Here is a 17,983-nt window from a genome sequence, read left to right as displayed (position 1 = left end):
GAAGGCATTTGCCATCGGCTTGGTGCCTTGTTTCCAAATTACAGATGAATTTTTCTTAGCCCCCAGCATACAGTCCATCAGTATATCCTGTTGACTCTAAGAATATTTTCAAGAGTCAAAGACTTCTCATCACTTTCCTCGCTACCAAACTGGTCCAGGTCAGAATCATCTTTTGTCCAGACATTTGCAAGTGTTCCCTAACTGATCTCTCTGCTCCTGCCTTTGTCTCTCTACAGTTCTTTTGTTCTCTGTGCTAAGGGCAGAGCGATCCTCTATATGATCAAAACTTCTAAGGGCTTCTCATCTCACTCAGAATGAAATTCAGAGTCTCTACCCTGGTCTACAAGACACGAGGCTCTTATTCTGGCTAATTTCATGATCTGACCTCTAACTGGTGGCTGGAAGCTTGCTGCTGGCGACTGAGCTGAACAAGACGTCTACATTCATATGTCCACTGCAGTTGTATCTGCATTATTTTTGGAAACTTCTCAAATATCATAACCGTTAATGAGTCTCAACTATTATATACATATTTATATATATACAGAGGTGGGCAAAAGTAGGCTTACAGCTGTGAGTAAATGAAACAGAGTTTACTCTTGTATTATTGCTCATTCATTATTGTATTATTTTCCATATGAATGACTTTAAATCTATTTTTGTCCATCCTTGTACAAACAAGTAAGTTACACAAATTGCAGATCATTATTGGAACTGCCTGGCATACCTGTGCACCCATATATTTATGTCTTGTTAATTTGTTATTAAGAGCAAAAAAAACTGTTCATGTTAAGTCAGATTGTCTGTAAATGACTTAAGGAATGTGTTCATAATCTTGCTACAAATGAATAATTATAAAGCAGGTGCATTTGTTATTTGACAGCAAGCATCTTCTAATGTCTTCAATAACCAAGATGATGGTGATAATCAGAGAAGTCTGTTAAGCTCATCATTCATACCTTTCATGTAATATGCAAGAGAATGTGAGACAGAATCTTCCTGCAGATCCACGACCTTGCTTATTTAACTCGCAGTTCATTTAAACACACACACAAAAGTCGAACTCCATTATTTCTATTTCGAGCACATCTCCTTTTAATAAACTCTGTTCTCCTGCAATGAAACCCTGGCTGAAAAAAAAACAAAAAACATTCAGAGATATTTGTATAGGTATTTTTTTTATTTATTTTTTGCTATTGAGATTTATTCACCACATTTACAGTATCATTTGTGATTAATGACACAGAAAATGCTGAAGACTGTAGAAGGACAAGTTTCTGACCAAGGTCCTAATAAGTGGCTGCCACCATGTCCCTCAGGTGTTAAAAACCAACCAACCAAACAAACAAACAAACAAACAAACAAAAAGAAGCTAATGGATATAAATCAATTGACCAAATTTCGATTTGCTGTGTTAATTCCCTTAGTTGACTTGAAGTTGATTCACATCTCTAGAAATGATCTACATCAAAAACCAATGGTGCCTGACCTGTGGTGGCGCAATGGATAAAGTTTCGACCTGGAAATGCTGAAGTCGCTGGTTTGAAACCCTGGGCTTGCCTGGTCAAGGCACATATGGGAGTTGATGCTTCCTGCTCCTCCCCCCCTTCTCTCTCTCTGTCTCTCCTCTCTCTGTCTCTCCCTCTCCTTTCTAAAGTGAATAAATAAAAAATTTAAAAAAAATTAAAAAAAAACAACAATGGTTACAAATATAAACATAAAAAAATTTGATGTTCGTTCCTGGCTCATTTTATTGGAATTTAGACTTTCTCTTCTCAGCAAGACCCTGGCTAAAATGAGAGGAATCAGACTCTTACTAGCTTAAGCAGGAAAGGGAATTTATTGACTTATATATCTGGAAAGACCAAGGTCAGCTCTAATTTCAGCCGTGGCTGGACCCAGGGGCTCAACACGTCCCTTCCACATGCTTTTCTTCCAGACAGGCTCTCTCATAAATGGAGCAAAATATCAAAAGTGTCCCCAACCCGTCACCCCAAAGATCCACAGGAAGAAAGCTTACCCACCTCAACTGAAAAATGGTTTCTTCTTTGATCTAGCAGAGAATTCCTAGTGGGGAACCTGATTGACGTAAATTGGATTGTGTGCCTCTCTTTTCAAGAATGCAGGAAAGTGGAACAATCCTTTTTGAACCCCAGAAAGTGAAATCAAGATCCCCACATGAAAACGGGGTTTAAAACAAAAGAAAAAAGAAAATGGGGTTTTATTTACCAAAATGAATTAAAAGGATTGCAGGTTTACCTCATAACAGTAGATTCTCTTGCATCCTACTGTGGTCTTCCCCCAACTTTTTTTACTTTTATATATACTTTTGAAAACATAATACATAACAACTACCATCTAGAGCAGGGGTAGTGAACCTTTTTATACCTACCTCCCACTTTTGTATCTCTGTTAATAATAAAATTTTCTAACCGCCCATCGGTTCCACAGTAATGGTGATTTATAAAGTAGGGAAGTAACTTTACTTAAAAAAATTTATAAAGCAGAGTTACAGCAAGTTAAAGCATATAATAATAATTACTTACCAAGTATTTTATGTCGTATTTTTGCTAAGTTTGGCAGAATAAATCTTTATAAAACAACTTAAGATAGTTAAATCTATCTTTTTATTTATACTTTGGTTGCTCCACTACTGCCTACCATGAAAGCTGGAATGCCCACTAGTGGGCGGTAGGGACCAGGTTGACCACCACTGATAGACTCTGAAATATACACATCATTTCTCTTGTGTTAAAATTCTTTATTTAGTTTCAAGTTTGGAATTTCTCTAGTTTACCTACATTAGCCTTCTGGGCAAGATGTGGCTCCTTTTGATATGGTCCACTGTGGCTAATTATCCAAACCCTGTTTTAGAGTCTATTATCCATCACACACCATTCATGACACAAGGATTCCTAACTGCCTTTGTCCTCAGAGAATGTCACCAGCTCCATCTTTTCAACAGACTGTCTCCTCATATGGTAGGCTGTTGGTGCCCCAAACATCACATATTACATTCTAATAGCTTTGCAGCCCCTGTGGAAAAGGAGTTGAGGATTAAATGAGATGGTGCACAGGAGGAGTGCATCACAGTGCTCAGCGTATAGACAGGACTCAATAAATAGTGCTTTTCATGTTGCAGCTCATTATTATTCTAACATTCTTATTATCACCATTCTCCAGTAGCTTCTGGGAGGTAAATCATGGCATTGGCACGAATTCATTCATGTGATTCCTGTTGTGAAGGGAATCACACTCCTTCTCAGTAAAGTCTAGAGAACAGATTACCTTAGGCTAACTGGGCTCTATTTCCAGAAGAAGAAATAATAAATTTTGGGCAAACAAGAATGACATACATCTACTGTAGTTCCTTAAACAACTACTAAGCCTACTCCTTGAAATTTACATTTATTTATATAATATTTTAAATGTATACATTGATTTAAAATTAGTTTATATAACTTTATATTTCTAAACATGTTTCTATTACAGATATGTGTATTTTTTGGCTAAAAATCCTTTAACCCAGGGGTCGGGAATCTATGGCTCACGAGCCAGATGTGGCTCTTTTGATGGCTGCATCTGGCTTGCAGACAAATTTTTAATAAAAAAATAATAACATTAAAAATAGAAAACATTCTCATGTATTACAATCCATTCATTTCCTACTGTTCATGTTCATGGTTGCAGGTGGCTGGAGCCAATCACAAACGTCCTCTGGGAAAACACCAAATTTTTATTGGATAATGCATAATGTACACGGGTCGTTGTATGGCTCTCACAGAATTACATTTTAAAATATGTGGTGTTCATGGCTCTCTCAGCCAAAAAATTTTCCGACCTTTGCTTTAACCTGTGCAAATTTGTAGCAGTTTTCTGATGTCACAGTTTGAAGCTCTGGAACATTTACCTCAGTTGGGTAATTTTATGACATAGCTAAAAATATTAATGATATTTGTAATACTATTGTAAAGCTAGTAGCCGCGGTCACCATAACAGATGCCTGGCCTGTGCAGGTTCACATTTGATTCCAACAGACAGTAATGAACCAATGGAGCCAAGAACTGGTGGGCCATTAGTTTTAATCCTAGCTCACACTCGGCAGACAAGAAATACACACAGTGAGAAAACACTTCATTTTCCATTCAGGGCTCCCAAAGCCATTGTCTTATCCAAGTTTCCTCGAATCAAAGGTTTTTACCTCACAAGCCTTATTCACCTCTGTTCCCTATCTCCTTCTCTCTGCACAAACTCTGCACAAACTGGCTTTTCCTTCAACACTCTGCCATCTTGGTTGCTTTTCCTGGCCTCCTCCACGTGGCCTTTCTCTGCTCTCCTCTCTGTTCTCTCCTCTAATGCTAATCTCAGGAACCGAGAGAGGGCAAGCTCCCGGTCTACCCCACTTTATAGTGCAGAAAACAAAACCTTTAATCCAATATACAAAATAGGGAAGTCTCTAATACAAGTCATTTATCTTAGGCATGATGAGATTGCACCACTCCACATCAAAAAGGGTGGGAAAGGCTTAGTCCTAAAACCAAGCCCCAGGCTACAAGGATCCTGGCTGCCCACAGCCCACCCCCAACACACATTAATATCACCTGCGCGATGGCCTCCACGTGGGCAGCGCCATCTTTAACAAAGTGAGCATAATATATTTTATCTGTCCAACAGGCCATGAACTGAAACTAACCAACGCAGGGAAAGCCTACACAATGGCCTTGGGAACTCAAGGCACGCAGGTAAACACAGGATGGTCTAAATCAAGCCTTTCCAACTAAAAGCAGTTCATGGTGGGTCCTCATGTCCTAGGGAGTTGCTCTCTATCTGAACAAAGGTCAGTGTTTGCTTTGAAGCCTGTCTGTTTTGCCATTTGCATCTGAAACAATGTCCCTGATAACATGCCTTTGAGGGGTGGGGGTAATTGTCTTTTTCTGCCTCCTCAGGGCGAGCATCCTATCAGAGCAGGAACCAACAAACCCTTTCATTGTTATTGTTATCATGTTAATTAACTTAACCTGTGTTGTGTCTCCCTCTGTAAAAAGAGGTTTTAGTGCAGGAGTTAGGAACCTTTTTGGCTGAGAGAGCCATGAACGCCACATAGTTTAAAATGTAATTCCGTGAGAACCATACAACGAACGACCCCTGTACATTACGCATTATCCAATAAAAATTTGGTGTTGTCCCGGAGGACAGCTGTGATTGGCTCGAACCACCCGCAACCATGAACATGAGCAGTAGGAAATGAATGGATTGTAATACATAAGAATGTTTTATATTTTTAACATTATTATTTTTTTTTTTATTAAAGATTTGTCTGCGAGCCAGGGGCAGCCATCAAAAGAGCCACATCTGCCTCACGAGCCATAGGTTCCCGACCCCTGTTTCAGTGTATACATTTTCACTTTTATCCAATCCCAGAGATTTCCCTACTTTGCTTTCTCCCGCCTCCCTAATCTATCACCGATTAATTTCATGGAAACCCCTGACATCTTCCCCTTTGACTCTGACGTATAAAATAAGTGGTGAAACCGCCATTTTCCCGAGCAGTTTTTCAATCCGTTGAGACTTTACTTCCCGGCAATTTCGACAATTTGGCTCAAATTAACTCATAAAAAGTTCTTGCAGGTTTGGAAGTTTTTATTTCATTGACATGGGCTACAAACCTGTACAAAATCAACCACAAGAGATAATTATGCAATCAAGAAACTCAGTGAGCATAAGATGTATGAAGTTTTTTACAGAAAACCATTTTTTTTAATAAGTAGAAAGAGCACACTTTAACATAGTGACATAAAATTGTAGTCTGGTAAGTACCCAAACCAATAACATAGTCATTTATTGTCACGATCAAGTACTGTGCGCTGTGCATAATTGTATGTGCTACGGCGCTGGTATACAATTGGCAGAGCAGTAGATTTACAGCAGCATCGCCACAATGATGTGAGCCATGGGTTGTTGTAAAGCCAGTATCCACGGCCACCATCACAGCAGCCTGGCCCATGCAGGTTTGCATTGGATTCAGACAGATGGTAATGCAACTACAGAGCCAAAAACTGGTGGACCATTAGCTTTAATCCTAGCTTGCACCCAGCAGGCAAGTCAAAACACACACTGGGCTCCAAAACCCACTTATTCAGTGCTCACAAAGCTACTGACTTTATCCGAGTTTCCTACAATCAAAGGTTTCTACCTCACCAGCTTTATTCACCTCTGTTCCCCATCTCCTTCCTTCTCCCTGCACAAACGCTGCACAAACTGGCTTCTCCTTCAGCACTCTGCCATCTTGGCTGCTTCTCCTGGCCTCCTCCACGTGGCCTTTCTCTGCTCTCCTCTCTGCTCTTGCCTCTATTGCTAATCTCAGGAACTGAGAGAGCAAGCTCCGGGTCTGCCCCATTTTATAGTGCAGAAATCAAAACCTTTAATCCAATATACAAAACAGGGAAGTGTCTCTAATAGAAAGTCACTTATCTGAGGCATGATGGGATTGCACCATCCCACATCAAAAAGGGTGGGAAAGGCTTAGTCCTAAAACCAAGCCCCAGGCTACAAGGATCCTGACTGCCCACAGCCTACCCCCAACACACATTCATATCACCTGGGCAACGGGCTTCCACATGGGCAGCGCCATCTTTAACAAGTAAGCATAATATATTTTATCTACCCAATTGTTGTGCTACGTACGACCTGAAGGCAGCTATGACGTCACTGGGTGACAGAAAATTTTCTGGTCCCTTGTACTTCTACTGGAGTAAAAGGCAGGACTCCTGTAGGAGTCATGTGGCACATGACCATGAATCAAAGTATTGTTATTTAAAAGCTGATTTAGAAGTCACTCTCCAGGAGAGACATGGGTTTAACTTCTTACAAAATGCAATGCTCTTTGATTGGTAAAATGAATATAGGTCATATGATCTAGACATATGTTCTTCTGTCTGTTGCCAATATTTTCTTTTAAGAGTTACTTTACGCTGTGAAACCTCAAAGAAGAAAGGGGGGGAAAACAATAACAGTTTTGTGAAGCTATCTGCTCTAAGCATAATAAAACAGGTGTACCTTAATAGGTCTACCAGGAATGTTTTTAGCTGTTAACATCTTTTAAACGCTTTCTGCTGAGAACCCATGTTTTCATAACAAGGTCGGTGAGTATTCAACCTGTGATCCTTCTTTCCGGAATTACCATAATTTACAAAAACAATAAAAACCTGCTAAAAAAACACACACCCATTTTTGTCTTTTTTAAATGTTGTAATGGAGGGATCCCTCCGAAATCGCTGGTGAAAGGTTTGCCCCAGGCTACGACGTAACCCGGCCTGTCGGCTGCCAGGACCGCAATCTGTTTTATGACAAAACAGATTCATTTATCTCCAAATAAATAAATTACTTTTGTGAACATTTAGAAACATTTGCATAATGAGGCTGTAAGATCTTAGCAGCCTTTTTCATAATAATTAAACTAATCTAATCTTGGACAGGGTAAACAGACTTACTCGGGATGAGAACAGCCTCCAGGCAAGGAACTTACCGAATTCTGCAGGAACTGTAAGGCTGATGATGTTTGTTAATTATTCAGAGCTTTCACTCCCCGGTAATAGCAGCGTTTGTATTGCCTGAAGCTTAGACAGCTACTCCCAGGCACATAAAATTAGACTCTGCTTTTTTTTCTTTTCTTTTCTTTTTTTTTTTTTTTTTTTGACATTCTCTTTAAAAAAGGAAGCAGAAGAAGATACTTCAAAAATGATTATATACTTTCCACAAGCGGGGCATTTGGCTTTCCACGGATGGATCCCAGATCGGCATGCGATTGGCTGGTGCTTCGGTCACGTGATCTTGATGATCTTTCGATCTGGAGCTGTTGGGATGGTTTACAGATACACAGACCACAGGTTCGATAACAGAGCAGCAAAGCGTATGACTTAATTCCAGTCCTTGCAATTTCAGGGTCCCCAAGTTTGTCAAAAAATAAAAAAGGCACTTCGGTCAATTCATTTTTTTTAAAAGGTCAGTTTTACTTATAAATAACAAAAGGGAACATTTAAAAAATATATCAAATGGAAATGAATGCTTTTTACAAAATTTCAGTTTCTTTCTAAACAATGTATCTGATAGTTGGGCTCATGTAGTGGTTTTAATGATGATTTCGCTGGAGAAAACCACGGTCTATCTTTCCAGTTATAATTATTATATTTACCTTAAAACACAAAGCTTAAAAATGATCTGGCAGATAACAGGAGAGCAAACCCTAGAGGGAAGGGGGAGGGAGTTAGGGGAGGGGACACAGGGATATAAAAAGGGACAGAGGGGTGGGGGTGAGAGAGTTATATTCAGTGGGACACTTGAATCCATGTAAACACAATAAATTAAAATTAATAAAAACTAAACAAAATGATCTGGCGAACAGGTAAGAGATGAATGTCACCAAATTAATTGACAAAATTTTTATGTCATACTTATTATATCTCTCATGGCAAATAAAAATACTCTTTTACAGTTTTTTTTTTCAAAAGAAATATAATAATTAATGTTTTCAAAACCTAGTCCTGAGAACCTTAGTGAATTACGGATTTATAAATGGAACAAATTTTCATGGGGTTCAGAGGTGACACAGTGATATTTAATGCATTTGCTCTCGTCCCTATGAAGTGTTTAATAAATATGGTTGCAATAACACAAGCCATCAGAAAAGTGATGCTATTGTCTGTCCTTTGCATGTTATCTCTTCTTCTTGTCTGTAATTTATTCATTTATGCACAATATACTTTATTTCCACTTGTAGTTAGATGGGCTTCTAGGATGATTAATTTATTCTTGAAATGTGCAAACCTCACAGTGCATTTAATTAAGACATCACAAGCTGCTCTCTCCATGGGAAGGGACTGGTGATGTCATAAGCATGGGCATACGAGACTGACAATCAGGAACTAGAAATTAAAGTTAAGAAAAAGGTGTCGTGTCAATTCTAATGTTTGGGGAGGAGAGTGGGAAACATAAGGCAGAAGAAGCAATTCTTTGGTTTTTTCAAAGATGCCTTCTACCTTGAAAAGACGTTCTACCTGGAAACAATGATTTCTGTTCGTTACATAAATGTACGTTTTTGATCACTGGGAAGCTGATTAAATATTTATTACAATTTTTGGATTATACTCACACCTTTAGCCATGAACCATGGTTTTAAATAAAATCTCCTTCTATTATGTTTAAAGTTTTAAAAATATCTCAAATGCTATAGGAAGTTGTTTGTTCCCTTTGCCACTTTTAGAATTTCCCTTTTGTTACTTTTAGAAATCACAGATGTAGCAGACTCCATGAACCACATCCTGTTTTCTTTTAATTAAATGACTATTTAGATAAAATTAAGATTAAAGTAACAACTAATTTTTTTCTAATAATTTTATTTTGTTTACAATTGAATTATTTTTGTGCTCTTAAAAGCATTCATTTCCCACCTTGCTTTAACAGCAATAGCAGATGCCTTTTATTAAAAAAATTAAAAAACTACATATTTTCCAGAAGTTAAGGTAACCGATGCATAGAGATGTTAGTTTGCTTGCTTTTCCTGCAGAGGAGAAATGGGAACAGTACCCAGATCTACTTAATTCCAAAGGCCTAGCTTCACAACATAATAGTTGGTTAAAATAATAGCCAAAGTTTTATTGATCTTAAAGTTCTATTAATAATTTTTGTAGCAGAATAATATATTCTTGATATATATAAAAATCAAGTGCATGTACTATTATTAGTATGATTTAATACATACTCTTTCTCTCTTTATTCCTTTCTTCCCTCCTCCCTCCCTCCCTCCCTCTCTCCTTCCCTTACCTGGCCGGGGAGTTACGTGCTCATGCAGGTGGTCTCCTCAGAGTGAGGCGCAACCCCACTGCACGGCTGTGCTGACCCTCGCCGTTTTCCCGAATGTGGGGAACTCGGTTGCATGACTTATGGTAGTGGGAGACTGTCTTTGTGCTTCCCCCTGATTTAAAAAAAAAAAGGTTATACTGATGGATAAACCAAATATCTGTGCCCTGTCATTCTAAAGGGTACAGTAGGGCATGTTATTCGAGACTCCCGTTGAGGACTCTTTTCAATAAAAACAAAAGCAAAAACCCCTCTCACTCAGATAAGCACTGACCACGATAGAGGTCACTACAGATCTCTGCCCTCACTTCGGCCCTGGTTCATTTCTCCCTAGGCACTCGGTCAAGGCTACAAGCCAGTTATAGTTGTGTGACAAATGTCTGCCGCGATCTGCATTAAAAGCCGGTGACGCAAGGGCAGTATCGAATGCATGAGGGCCAGACAGGTCCGCTCTGACATCGTGGGAATGCTTGTGACTGCATCCTTCCCCACGTACTCTAGGGGGTCCGCCCCGTGCAGGTCAGGGGCTCCGTGGGGCTGAGCTAGAACGGCTGTAGCAGATGCACTCTCTTCCAAGGACCGTTGTTCTTCCAGGGAAACCACCTCAGAACTGGAGTCTGGCCTTTGGCTCGGCCGCACCTCTGAAGATGCCAACATTCTCATCGTTTCAAAGGCACGCCGTTACGTATTGGAGCAGTCTGACGAAAGGAGCGCTCTGGCTTGGTACACCTTTCTGTATTGATTTTGATTCTCGAGTCTTTGTAGAGCTCCACGACTTAGAGACCATCGCCTCTCAATCGAGATATTTAATGGAGATATTTTCCAATTATTTTTAATTATTAGCAGTACAAATGATTACTTCTTATAGATAAAAAGCTTCCAAAAGGAGCATTATTCTTCCCTGATGCATAATTGTCTAAGAGAATATCTTAGCTAATTGTCAGTCCGGCCCAACTGTAAAACGTAGTAACCAAAGCCGCCACTTTCTAATAGGTTGTACCGATGATGCACCCACATTTCTGCTCCTACTAATTGAGTGTGTGAGCCATATATGTTAGTTTCAAACCTGTATCTGTCTGCTTTGCTTTTGTAATAATTAAAATATATAATTAAACACTATATAAATTAAAAATATATATATATTAAAACACTTGCTTCTATAAAATACTAATTAGAATGTCTTGGAAAGACTTCATAAACATGAACTGCTAAAAATCTGACTTTGAGATAGAGATAAGATTTACTGATGACAAGGCCACAGGGAAGATATAGGAATTGCAAAAATCTAAAAGATCTTGTGCTCAGATTTCTTTACAAGCATTTTCAAATTCTTACTTTAAAAGTATTTTAATCTTGTTAAATAAGAAAACATTATTCTGATCACCAAATTCATACACAGAGGAGAGAACTTGGCTCTACATCAAAAGACCGGTGAATAAAGATATATTTGTAACATTTTAAAGCATAATAGCATCGGTAGTGCAAAGCACAGTTCTCTAAGATGTTGTTGACATAAAACTCAACTGTGATTTCACCTATTCTAACACCTGCCATCACCTCTTGTGGAATCAGTCATGTGAACTTTCTAAGAAGTCTTGGTTTTTACAAGATTTCCACACACCAGGTCATTGCAAAGAAATGAAGGCCTTGGAAATAAGTCCATAAAACAGCATACTAATCAAAAGGCACTGCTTGGCACCTTTCCCGTGGTCGCCCGAGGGAAAATACGCCTCCCACTCCACAGCAAGCCTACAATTTTATCTCAACTTTCAGGTCGAACACTGAAGTAATTGACATGTCTTACTAATTACATGAGTATAACACGTGATCCTATCTTTTCCTCCATGACTAAGAGGAACGTGTTTCAGAGGCTATCTCAGTGTGCATGAGGCTACCTTTTTTACATGCACATAGGTGATCAAGTGATACATTCTGAAACCAGCACGGGGCACTCTGTCCATATGTGGTGACATTATTGAAGCGATTGCCGTGCAAGTTGCTGGCCACCACAGCTGCATATTTCTCGGGCCTGCAGTCGTCACCAGCTGTTCTGTCAGATGATGGTTTATGAAGCCACAAGCTCTTTCTGACCATCCTGGTGGGGGAGGTGAGGCCCGTGTTAACTTTATCCGAGCATGACAATGAGAACCAAGCGGAGACCGCATGGTGACCCAGGAGACACTCTCTGAGAGCCACGTTGATAGATACATAGGAAGAAGAAGTAAGTGCACCCTCCTCTCCTCACGGCCAAAGAAGTCGCTGGACTTAATCAAATTTTCTAATATCATCCCATTCTGCAAAGTCTTTATAACTGAACTGCCCGTTAAACATTAGCCACTGGCGAATAACCTAAAATTTTTGCTTAAGCGTATTGCTTATCTTTCTTAGGTGCTCTTAACTTTCTAATGTCTACTTGGGGAATTGCAGAGGGTGACTCTACTTTTCACTTGGAATACACTTCTATCATTTTATTAAATTCCATGTCTACGTTTTTTTAAATTGATTTTAATTTATTGCGTTTACATAGATTCTAGGGTTGCCCCGAATGCATCCCTCCTCCCCCGTATTCCCCTCAACATCTCCCTGTGTGACCGACCTGTTGATATCGTTGGAAGTAACAACTTTTTGTAAAGCACTTTTCAAAAACTATTCATTTTGTAAATATTTATGGAGTACTCTCATGCACCAGACAATGTTATTGGCCTTGAGGATACAACAATAAATAAAACAGGTGAGGCCCTGGCTGGTTGGCTCAGTGGTAGAGCGTCAGCTTGGCAAGTGCATGTCCCAAGTTCGATTCCCGGCCAGGGCACACAGGAGAAGCGCCCATCTGCTTCTCCACCCCTCCCCCTCTCCTTCCTCTCTGTCTCTCTCTTCCCCTCTCGCAGCCAAGGCTCCATTGGAGCAAAGTTGGCCTGGGTGCTGAGGATGGCTCTGTGGCCTCTGCCTCAGGTGCTAGAATGGCTCTGGTTGCAACAGAGCGAAGCCTCAGATAGGCAGAACATTGTCCCCTGGTGGATGTGCTGGGTGGATCCCGGTCGGGTGCATGCGGGAGTCTGTCTGACTGCCTCCCCGTTTCTGGCTTTGGAAAAATACAAAAAACAAACAAACAAACAAAAAAAAAAACAGACAAAAATCTGTGTTCTCGTATAGTTCAAATTAAAGCAAGAGACTGCATTCTCTGGGAGAGCTCATCTTCTATTAAGGAAATACCTTCTATTGACCTATTATAAAATTAACCATTGTATGTCGAAGAGCACCAGGAAAACGAGATGTGACTGAGGAGGGTGACAAGGGGGTCCCTCCTTGCACAGGAGGCTGACCTGGCTTTTCAAGGCAATGGCCTCGGAAGGCGGAGTGAGGCTGGCAGCTGAGCTGTTGGCCCCTTGATGTCTTCTCAGGGCTGAACGGAAGGCAGAGCGGCTGTCTTTGTGGAGACTGACTCGGCTCTGGCGCTTCTCCAGGGAGTCTAAGTCCTCGCAGGTGCAGTCCCTGTCCGGGAGAGATGTGTTTGTGTGGGCCTTTGTAATGCAATGCTCAGCAGCCCCTGCTGGGGGGTGACTTCAGGGAGCCAGTCAAGGCCCTGGCAATCTCCTCAGATCATAGCTAAAGCCAGCTATCCCAAATGAGCTCTCAAATGAGATTGACTAAACTGCCTTAGACATAGAGATCTCCCAGGTCTTCCCTTGTCCAACCCCAGTGCACAGTCATTTCCTAGGCCGTCCTATGTACTCGCCCGTCACTCGGTGACTCACCGACAGCAGACACCAGCCCTGCAGGCTCCATTAGTGGTGATGTCCTATGTGTGCTATTTTCTACACTGTATTCTCTACCTTTTCTACTTTATTTTACTGTACATTTTCTGCTAGGCACACAGATACTGGTTGTGCCACATCTGCCTACAGTATTGAGCACGCCGATGTGCTATACCGCCTTGCAGCCTAGAAGTAGCAGGCTGTGATACCATGTGGCCTAGATGTGTAGTAGGCTGTATCACCTACGCTTGTGCAGGTGCATTCTGGGATAGTCACACAATGGTGAAACCTCCTAACAACGCATTTCTCAGAACAGCAATGCATGGCTCTACGTGCTACTGTTTTAATTCTTATTTTTTTTGTTATATAAACAAAGTGCCCTAATACTAAGTTGCTAACACAATAACATAACTTCCCATATTGTTGTGAGTTGGCTCGGCATGTCTTCTGGTCTGCACTGGCTCCCCCGGAACTCGATGTTCTGGGGCCTCACCTGGGCAGGCGAGGCTGCTGAGAGTTCCCGCCCCTCAATAGGGCCTCCTGTCCTCCCGTAGGCTAGTCCGAGTTTGTCCGGAGGGGGGCAGGAGGCTAGCTTGTAGCAAAAAATGGCAATCCCCAATAAGCAAACACCATGCATGTGCCTCCTGATACTCCGTTGACCAGAGCACGTTACAAAGCCAAGTTCAGATGAAGAAAGTGGAAATAAAAGACTCTGCTGCTTATGGAAGAAGCTACCAAATCACATCTCAAAGGGAATAGATGGAAGGAGAGAAGGATATGTTGTGGCCTTTTTTTTTTTTTTTTTTACAATCTGCCACAAAAGCCAATGAAAAAAATAAAACTGCCAGATATAAAATAACATGCTAATTTCAAGCATGGCTAGTACAAAATTCTTTATTTATCAGTCTGTATCTGCTTTACTTATATAAAAATACACACTCAGTGTGATTTATACACAAATATATGCATCATTCTCAGAAGTTTGTTCAGGGGAGAGCTGCATTTGAGAACCATCTTATTCATATGAATGTACACAGCTCATTCTAATGTTGATAAGACCTTGGTGAGTTCATCCAAGGGCAGAATTTGGCCCACTATGTGTGCCACTCACTCACTGCCTTTATTTACATTATAAATCACATTTTATTATGTCCGCTCCCTAACCGTTTCCATTCTAGTCCATGATTTTTAACAGAATATGTTAAAACGGAATTAGCAATTAAATTACTCTGACATTATTCATGCAACCCAAAGTGTTTGACCTCAATCTCTTGAAGCAGGGGGATTTGTAATTGACTCAATTTCTATTTGTGTAAGTGTGGACTCCTTTAATTGTACATGATAGTCTCTTGGTGTTGATGTGGTCAGAAATTCTGCTTTAATTCTATTCACTTCTCCCGATGGAAACTAAGTTATATTTGGGACATGATTTAAGTTCTCGTTTAGATCGTCGTCAGAGTTGAAGACGTTTGCGCCGTAGAGTGTGTGTACTTCATTTAAATACAATTATGACCCCTTTGTTTACTTAATTGGTTATTTTATAAAACTACTTGTAATTTCTATCATATATTCATCCACAAGTTCTTCATTACCCTCGAGTTAGCTTATATACTTATATATTGGGAGCTCTTGTGAGGCAAGGGCAGACTTTTTATGTCATTGCATTTCTCAAGGTGTTAGTCAATCTCATAAGAGCCTAGGATAGTATTTGATACTATTACCTCCTTAGGGACGCTGCTGTAACAGAGTACCACACATGGGTGGCTTAGAATAATAGAAATGTTTAGCTTTGTGGTTCTAGAGGTGAGAAGTCCAAAGTCAAGGTGATGGAGGGCCCAACCCCCTCTCTCTGAGACCTGTGGGGAAGCTCTCCTTACCTCTTCACAACTTCTAGTGTTTTGCTAACAATCTTTGGTGTTTCTGAGTTGGCACCCTTATAACTCCAACGTCTGCCTTTAAGGCATTCTCTTTGTGGTTTTGTTTGTTTGTTTTGTCTTCACATGGCTGTCTTCTTGCAAGAACGGCCATCATTTTGTAGAGTAGTATGATTTCATCTTAACTGATTATGTCTGAAATGTCCTTCTGTCCAAACGAGGTCACCTGCTGAGGTACTGCGACTGGCTTGGAATTTAACATACCTCTTTTGAGGACACACAATTCCACCCATTCATGTAAGCAAATAAATATTTGTGGAATGATAAAAACGGAAGTTTGCTAGATAGTGTTCTTTCATGCACTTCTACTAAGTCTACAAAAAACGTTTCGGCTGAGGTAGATGAGTGAGAAGAGAACATGATCAGAAAAATAACATAATTTGAGAGGTTCAACTCTTTTAAAAAGCCTATAAGAAAATGTTTCAGTTCACAAGTAGGAAAAAAAAATGTGTAAATTCATAGCATGGTCAGAAATTGTATTCTACAACCTGGAGGCTGAGAAGCAGCACATCCCTGTGAATTACAGTTTTACTTTTTTTAGGGACATTTGTTGTGACCTTTCCTCAGGGGAAGATTGTTCTCCTCTCATGGCTTATCAAACACCCTGTATTTTTCTTCAGTCAAAAGCTTGCTCCATTCTGATTTCAGACATCTTTGTGTTAAGATTGGATCACTTCTCTCATCAGTTGGACCTTAAGTTCCAAGATGATTGTTTCTATTTTTATCCCTCTTTTTATCTGCGACACTTGATCTTCGGTGCTCACTAATTGCTGGCTGATAAATGAGCAGAGGAACTGGTCCAGTGGCTATAGGAAGTATTTGTTATTGTATTTGCTATATATTATTATATAGTTACATGTTATTTTATTCCATATACCTTATTATTAATATATATTTTTTAAAACACTTATTTCATGTTGTTAAATAAATCATAAGCAAGATTACAAGGGCCATGCTTATTTACTGAGGTGAACAATTTATTTTCAAGCAGTTTACAAGCACTCAGTTGCTTATAAACATTTAGTATGCTAATCACAATTAGTGATTATATACTCGTTGCATGAACTCCTTCTCTTGGAAGGAGGATAAGTAATCCTAATTTAAGTTACTAGATGCACTTAAGAATTATAATGCTAAATTTCTGTACATATATTAGTTTTAAATTTGTTAGCTTGTCTCTTTCACATTTAGTCTAATTTGGTGTTTCCTGTATACCTTGAAATTAAAATAACATGCATTTTACACACACACACACACACACACACACACACACACACACGCACCCCAGAGCCAGAGTGATACTAATTATTCCTTTTCAACTCCAAGTAAAGAATATTCTCTTTAGGATTTATAGAATCACCTTCTTAATCCATGCGGTTAAGAATGAATTAGCTTCTTCTGATATTTTGGAGAATGCCTAATTATTTAATTATCTCCATTATGTGAATACAGCTATGGTGAATTCCCTTCCTAGTGTGATCACACTCTTCCTTAGGGATAAACCTCATTTGAATGTACAGCAAGTTCCTACACACACACACACACACACACACACACACTCACACATGATAGTGATATAATGTTACACAGTAATTTTAATTAAAACTATTGAGACATTGAGACTACATTGCTGTTGCATTTTAAAATCATCTTCCTCTGAGAATGATAGAAAAATGGTGAAGTGTATACTCCAGTGGGAGACCCAGCGGCTGTGAGCTTTCAGGCACTTTCCTGAGACCATGCAAGAGTTCATCTTCAGTCCCGGACTGGGCTCTTCTGGGAATAGAAATACCTCGCTCTTGGCTTGACATCACTGCCATTTCCCAACGTTGCCATGGTGATCACCTATAGGCAACATTACTAACCCTTCTCGCAACAGCTCAATTTGAGATTCAAGTTTCACATTTTCATGATTATGGGAGGATAATTATTTCATTACTCAGGGGAAGGAGATTTAGGAGGTAAATAGCTCTTCATTAAATCTTAAATGATTTTGGTCTTTTTGGGCCGCAGAAATGCCAAATAGTAAGGTGATGAAATTCAAAAGACTAAAACATAACTGGGAATTGAAAAAAATTCAATTTTTCAGTAGCATTACCATAAATATATTTTTCTCTACTGAAAAAATCTTACATAAAGTACAAGTTTATTGTGTCAATAATTCATGATTTAAAATAATTTCCATGTAAAATAAATGCATGGAAACATTTGGTTGTATACTTGAATAGAAGTCCGTATATAAAAAGAGAATTTTGTAAATTGACCTAGGTTGGGAGGAGGTACTGCCATATTTTGTCAAGCATACTTTTCTCTATGCATCTAAATTAGGACATTATTGTAAAATAAAGGAATTTTATTGCAAGATGATTCTTCCATAAATAATTATTGTTTCTTTTACATATGGTTTTAGTTTGGGGATGATGCAGTTGAAAATAAATA

The sequence above is a fragment of the Saccopteryx bilineata genome, chromosome 8 (genome assembly GCF_036850765.1).
Source record: "Saccopteryx bilineata isolate mSacBil1 chromosome 8, mSacBil1_pri_phased_curated, whole genome shotgun sequence".
NCBI lineage: Eukaryota > Metazoa > Chordata > Mammalia > Chiroptera > Emballonuridae > Saccopteryx > Saccopteryx bilineata.
The sequence above is the reverse complement of the archived record's forward strand: the minus strand, read 5'-3'. Positions refer to the sequence as shown.